A 6,332-nucleotide genomic window follows, 5' to 3' on the forward strand; every position below is an offset into this window, starting at 1 on the left:
GAGACAAGCCACGCCCACTCCCTCCCCGGTCCACCAAAGCAAGCTGGTCTTCAGCTTCCAGCCTGAGCCTCTTCCTTTCTGTCTCTCTCCCAAAGAGGTAGCTGCTGCCATGGCTCCTCTCCTCCCCCCCCCCCCCCCCCGCCGCCTCCCTCTCTGTTCTCCTTTCTCCCTTTCCCTCCTTTTTCTTTCCCTTCCATAACCCACTAAATAAATATCCAACCTCACTCTGCATGGTGTGCCTATTCATCTCGGTCTCTCACCTGCCACATGGCTCCCTGCCTAGGACCCGCTGCCCTTAGTGGCCCTCTGTGGTCTCGGGACCCAATGCCTGCCGCTGCCGCCACTCAGGAACCTGCAGTGGTCTCATGGCCTGCTGCCCGGAACCTGCAGCGTTTCTGTGGCTGCGTCCCTTGGGGGAACCTGCAGCATTTTACTTAAACCATAACATTGGTACAGCCCCTTTTACTTTTACCATTACAACCGCCATATACAAGCTGCCCATGTATGCTTCACCATTGCCAGGGCATAAATTTCATTTATTTTTTTTTCACTCACTGGTTTGACATTCACCAAGTAGGCTAGGCTGATGGCCAGTGTGCCCCAGGGATCTTCCTACCCAGGCCACCCCAGCTGTGGGATTGAGTGCTTACCATCATGCTTTCCCATGAGTCCAGGAGACAAAACTCATGTGGTCTTCCTAAAGGGCAAGCAATGTCCTCAGATAAAAATATCTTCTGAGCCCCTAGAAAAGCAGGGAATTTGAAGTCAAGAACTTGCCTAGCACATGTGGGGCTCTAGGTTTTATTCTTTGAGTCACCAAATGATGCACCATTCTGGAGTCAGGCTGGAAGGTTGTGAATTTAAGACAAGAGTGAGCTGTACTAGAGACTACCTCAAAACCCAAAGTTCTAATTAAAACCTTGCACTCCATGCCTTGGGCAAATAAATTCCAAAGATTCAAGAGCCAAGCACCATCCCTATTGTTCTTAATATTGCAGGTGGTGAAGAATGCCTGCATACATATTTTCCCTCCTCCTTTTTTTTTCAAGACAGGGTTTCTCTGTGTAGCTCTGGCTATCCTGGAACTCATTTTGTAGATCAGGCTGGCCTCGAACTCAAGAGATTTGCCTGCGTCTGCTTCCTCAGTGATGGGACAAAAGGTATGCATCAGCATGTCCAATTTTGCATGCATATATTAAACTATTGCCCAAGGACCAGGAAGAGCAGTTTGGTTTGCTGGCAGACTTGTAATCCCAGCTAATCAAGAGGGTGAGGCAGGAGGCCCACAGGTTCAAGGCCTGTGTCAAAACGTGGAAAGGGGTTAAGATGTACATAGCTCAGTGATAGAGCGCTTGCCTGGTATGTGTGAGGAGCCTAGATTCAATCTCTGGTACTGGGTGTGTGTGTGGGTGGAGTGGGGAATTTTAAAAATTGGCAAGGGAAATGCAGGCAAATAGCTCTGAGCAAATGGGCAGGGCTTTCTGCCAGAGAAGGCTGTCACTTTCCATTTCCTACCTCTTTGCACTGAGTCACCCAGGCCCTGTATCTGGTTCCCTCTGGCCATATGACAGAACCATAAGAGCTTTCCAGGAAAGACTGACTGGGCATCAGGTTGCAGGACACAATCAGATAAATAATGGATCAGTCCAAATCTGTGCCTCCAAGGATCACTGACAAGAAACCAGTAGCTCTTTCCCACCTACAGAAAAGCCTGCGCCTCGGGCTAGTAAGTCAGGGTGCTGCTCAGCTGTACCCATCTCTTCCACATCTAGAGATCACAGGGGACTCTGCAGCCCTGGTGCCACTGTTCTCAGTGACCCAAGGGCCCCTTACTTTATACTGCTTATCTATCAACATCTTTTACTGAACTGGTCTGACTCCTCCCAAGATGACTTCCTCATTCCTAAAACCTCCAAACCAGGCTAGCCTCTTCTACACCACTTACCTGGAACTCCATAGAGAGGCACTCCTTATGTAGACCAGGTTGGCCTCAAATGCTCTGCCTGCCTCTAACTCCCAAGTGCTGGGATTAAAGCTACGCACCACCACACCCAGCTTCAACACTCAAAATATTCCACTCACTTCTAATCACACAATTTAAAAGTTTCAAGAAATTTTGCTATTATGCAAGTTTTATCTTTTGGCTTTTGTCTTGGGTAGTTTGTGGTAGTGCTGTTTCAAATAGGGTCTCAAGTAGCCTAAATGGGTCTTGAACTCCTGTCTCTTGATCTGCCTGCCTCTATTTCCCTGAATGCTGGGGATTACAGGCTTATACCATAAGTAACCCCCCCACCTTCTTTTTCTTTTAGTGAGGCAGAGCCTATTGTGCAGCCCAGGATGGCATAAAACTCACTATATAGCTTAGACTGGCCTCAAAACCATGGCAATCCAGCCAGGCGGTGGTGGTGCACACTTTTAATCCCAGCACTAGGGAGGCAGAGGCAGGCAGATCTCTGAGTTTGAGGCCAGCCTGGCCTACAAGAGCTGGTTCCTGGACAGGCTCCAAACCTACAGAGAAACCTTGCCTCCAAAAACCACAAAAAAAAAAAAAAAAAAAAAACAAAAAAAAACCCACAGAATCCTTATGTAGTAGATTTTGTTTATGAATGGTCTCTATGTAGTTTTGGCTGTTCTAGAGCTCATTATGTAGACCACACTGGCTTCAAACTCACAGAGATGCACCCTACCTCTGCCACCCAAGTGCTGGGATTAAGGACTTGTGCCACCGAAGCCTGCCTGCTGCAGATTTTTGAATGTTGAAATTATAGGCATGTACCACTATGCCCAGGGTCTGCTTTTAAAAATCCTATTTAAAAAAAATAAATAAAAATAAAAAATCCTATTTTTTAATGTGTTGAAGAGAGGGAGCTCCCATGTGACAAGCTGTGCTAAAGGACATCCTGTGGGAGGCAGTTCTCTCCTTTCCATGTGGGTCCTGGGGATAGAACTCAGGAGGGCAGGATTGGCAGCAAATGCCCTTACCCAAGTCAATTTTATTTCTATTTCTCCCTTATTTATTACTAGGAAAAATAATCCCTAAACAGAAGCTGTATAGTGTCACTGAAATAAGTGGGCAGAGAAGGAAAAATATTTGTGCTCCTGCCTGAATTCTGAGTTACTAGCCAAATGACAATGAAAGAATTCCCATTCATTCATTCTGTTTATTCAGTGTCTGGCCTCTGCTTGTCACTAAGCTGCGCTGGCAACAGAGAAAAGCTTAAGGCACCTTCTGTATTTCATAGGCCTGGAAGATGGCTCTGCAGATAAGGGCGATTTGCCAAGCTTTAAGACCTAAAGCCTATAACCAGAATCACATGATAAGGAGAGAACCAACTCTCACAGGCTACCCTCTAACCTCCATTGTGGCATGTGTACCCACTTGAAAATATATGTCGTTTAAAAAACAAACAAAACACCTACTCTTTTTAAAAGTTTGTAGAGGACAAGATGTGAACACAGACTTGAGTCCTAACATAGACTGGAGCTAGAAACAGGAGAAACCAGCAAAGACTCCAGGTGTCCCTACTGGGTGTCAGATGAGAAACTAGCCAGCAAGGGGACACGAACATATTCCAGACAGTAGTTTCACCTGGAAGCAGCCATACACTTAAGTTATATGGTATTGGCATGAAAGCTCAAAGGGAAGGATTAAAAAAAAATGGAAGTCTTGAACTTGACCCTGTAAGCCAGCAGCTGTCAAAAGCATGCTGCTGTACTTGACTTCTTCACTAGTGTGCTGACAAAGCTGCTTGGTGTGTAAAATGTGTTCATGGAAGCCAGGCAGTGGTGCCTGTCTGGGATCTCAGCAACTAAGAGCTGGGGCAAGGTGGTCAGTTTGAACCTAGTCAGGGCTAGACAGCAAGAACCTGTCTTAAAAACAAGCAAAAAATTGTTTATAAATGAATTAAGTTCACATGAGCCAGAAAATAAGTAAAGGCAAGAGGCCTACATGAGATCACACTGGCATCAAAGAGAACCACTGTTCAGCCAAACACTGAAGATCCTTGATTCAGAATGGCTATGTAAAAATGCGATCAAGCTGAGTCCGGTGGCTCAGGTCTGTAATTCCACCTATTTGGCAGGCTGAGGCAAAAAAGGATGGAGAGTTCAAGGCCAGCCTGCACAACATACACCTTATCTAAAAATAATCTAAGACCGTCTTTTAGGCAACTGACAAAGATGATCTCTGAGTCTGGGTGGAGAGGAGCTTTGTTGTATTAGCTGCAACGGGAAGAAAACCACCTTATTTCTGCCTTATCAAGTCGTCTGCCTTTCAATGCCACAGCATCACTGTGACAGAGGGATAAAGTGAGCATGCCATAGAAACGTTTAGCCACATGCTCCAGCAGTAACTACTGCTGGTGTGCTGTGTCATTAGGACTGGTACCTTGCTCTAGTCCCAGAGCTTCATAGAATGCCTGGAACACAACTTCAGCTTGGGAGGCATGGGTGGTAAATGAGGGAGGATATGTTCAAGGTTCATGTACTGTACTGACATCATGCTGTCATGCTAAGACTGATGACACTCGTTCTGATAAAGCAGTCTACAGTGCACATTCATACTAAAACTATTCTGGCCTTATCTAGAAGATGGACGTCAAAGGAGGCAGTCATGTTGGAGATGTGAATGAGATTTCATCTGTAATCATGGTATTGGGAGCAGGCAAACTGTCTACTTTGAAGCTATATTTCTGGCTAGATAAGGTGGTGAACACTGTAACCTCAGCACTTAGAAAATAGAAGCAGAATGAGTTCAAGATAACCCTCAACTACACAATGAGTTCCAGGACAGCCTGAGCTACAAGACAAAAACATAAATACGTCATCTTTCTGGATATTAGGATTAGATATGCAGGGAATTGTATTTTGACTCCATGTACTTATATTGTAGATTCGTTTATCTAAGTAGTACCTTCTTCTAAAGTTGACTTTACTGGCATGCTAACACAGAGCTCTGTAGCCTCTGCAACCTCATAGGTACATCCGTATAAATTCTTGTTTTACAATAATTTCATTCCAGTGCTGGATGAAGGTGGGAAGGCTGATGGCCAGACAATGCATTTTAAGTAAATTTACTGAATGTTGTGACCACATGAAAGCTAGAACCAAAAGGGACACTCTAGCAGCACAAAGACTAGAGCAGCTGCTGCCTCACCCCACAAAGACACCTCAGTCCTAGGACATTCACCTGAGGGGGCAACTAGCTGCACGGTGACCTCATTTACCTTATTTCCTGGGAAGCTAGAGCGATGAGGAGCACAAGGGCAAGGAGGTCAGGAAATACAGCCTCAACTATTTATGCTAGGATTACCTTAGATAGGATGTAACACTCAATTTCTAAGGCTCTTTTTTTCTTTTTCAAGACAAGGTTTCTCTGGCCTGTCATCCGATAGCTATATGGGGCTACATCTACACAAAATAGCTGGGATGGAAGATATATTCTGAAGGTACGGAAACCCAGAAGAGCCAGTTATCTGTGTGTAAGCTACAGGTAACAGGAGTCACTGTTCCAAGCATTAAAATCATGGTGACTGTTGGTGTGAAGAATGGAGACAATACCACATGGGATGTTCTGTGAAAAACTCTAAACACCGAATTTACAAAACAGGGTCAAAGGTCAGATTATGGTTTATTAATTATCTGTAAGGCCAGGCATGGTAGGGCACACCTTTAATGTGAGCAGGTGAGGTGTGGTAGGCAGATTGCTGAGTTCCAGGAGACTGACCAATCCACAACACCCCGTCATAGATCTACTCAGGGTTACTTCTAACTACTCACCCATCCTACTGTACTGCCCTGTGAGAGGGACTCAACTTGGTACATTCAGTTCCACAGGACATAAGATGAGCAAAGAATCCAGTTTGTTTATAAGGTAGGAAAGCCCACCCCTGCTTTTTCCACTGGAATCTAAACTACGATAAAAGAGACAGAAAGACATCAGTGAGTTCGCAGTGAAATGTTGTCTTTTATATTAAATAAGCACTGAACAGAATGGGTTCTAGTCAAGAAGCCTTTAGCAAAACACAGTCTTGGGGAGGTCCGGTCAGCCTGCTGCAGTGGTCCCGAGGAGGAAGACCACAGACAAGCCCCACTCACATGAGGAGCTGGCCATGTTCCCTTTCGTGTCTACTTTCTTCACCACTGTAGTAAACAGAAAACTAGCAGTGTCCATACACCTCAGCACTGATAGGCCTCAGGCTTTAGCATACAACTAGAAGTGGTCAGACTGAAAATGCGAACAGAAATTTGGGACTTCTTTAACAATGAGAGCTACAATTCTTACAGACAGGCCATGAGCTACTCAAAGCTTACTTTGCTGGGTGAAGAATTTT

This window comes from Arvicola amphibius, chromosome 3 (assembly GCF_903992535.2).
Source record: "Arvicola amphibius chromosome 3, mArvAmp1.2, whole genome shotgun sequence".
Classification (NCBI taxonomy): Eukaryota; Metazoa; Chordata; class Mammalia; order Rodentia; family Cricetidae; genus Arvicola; species Arvicola amphibius.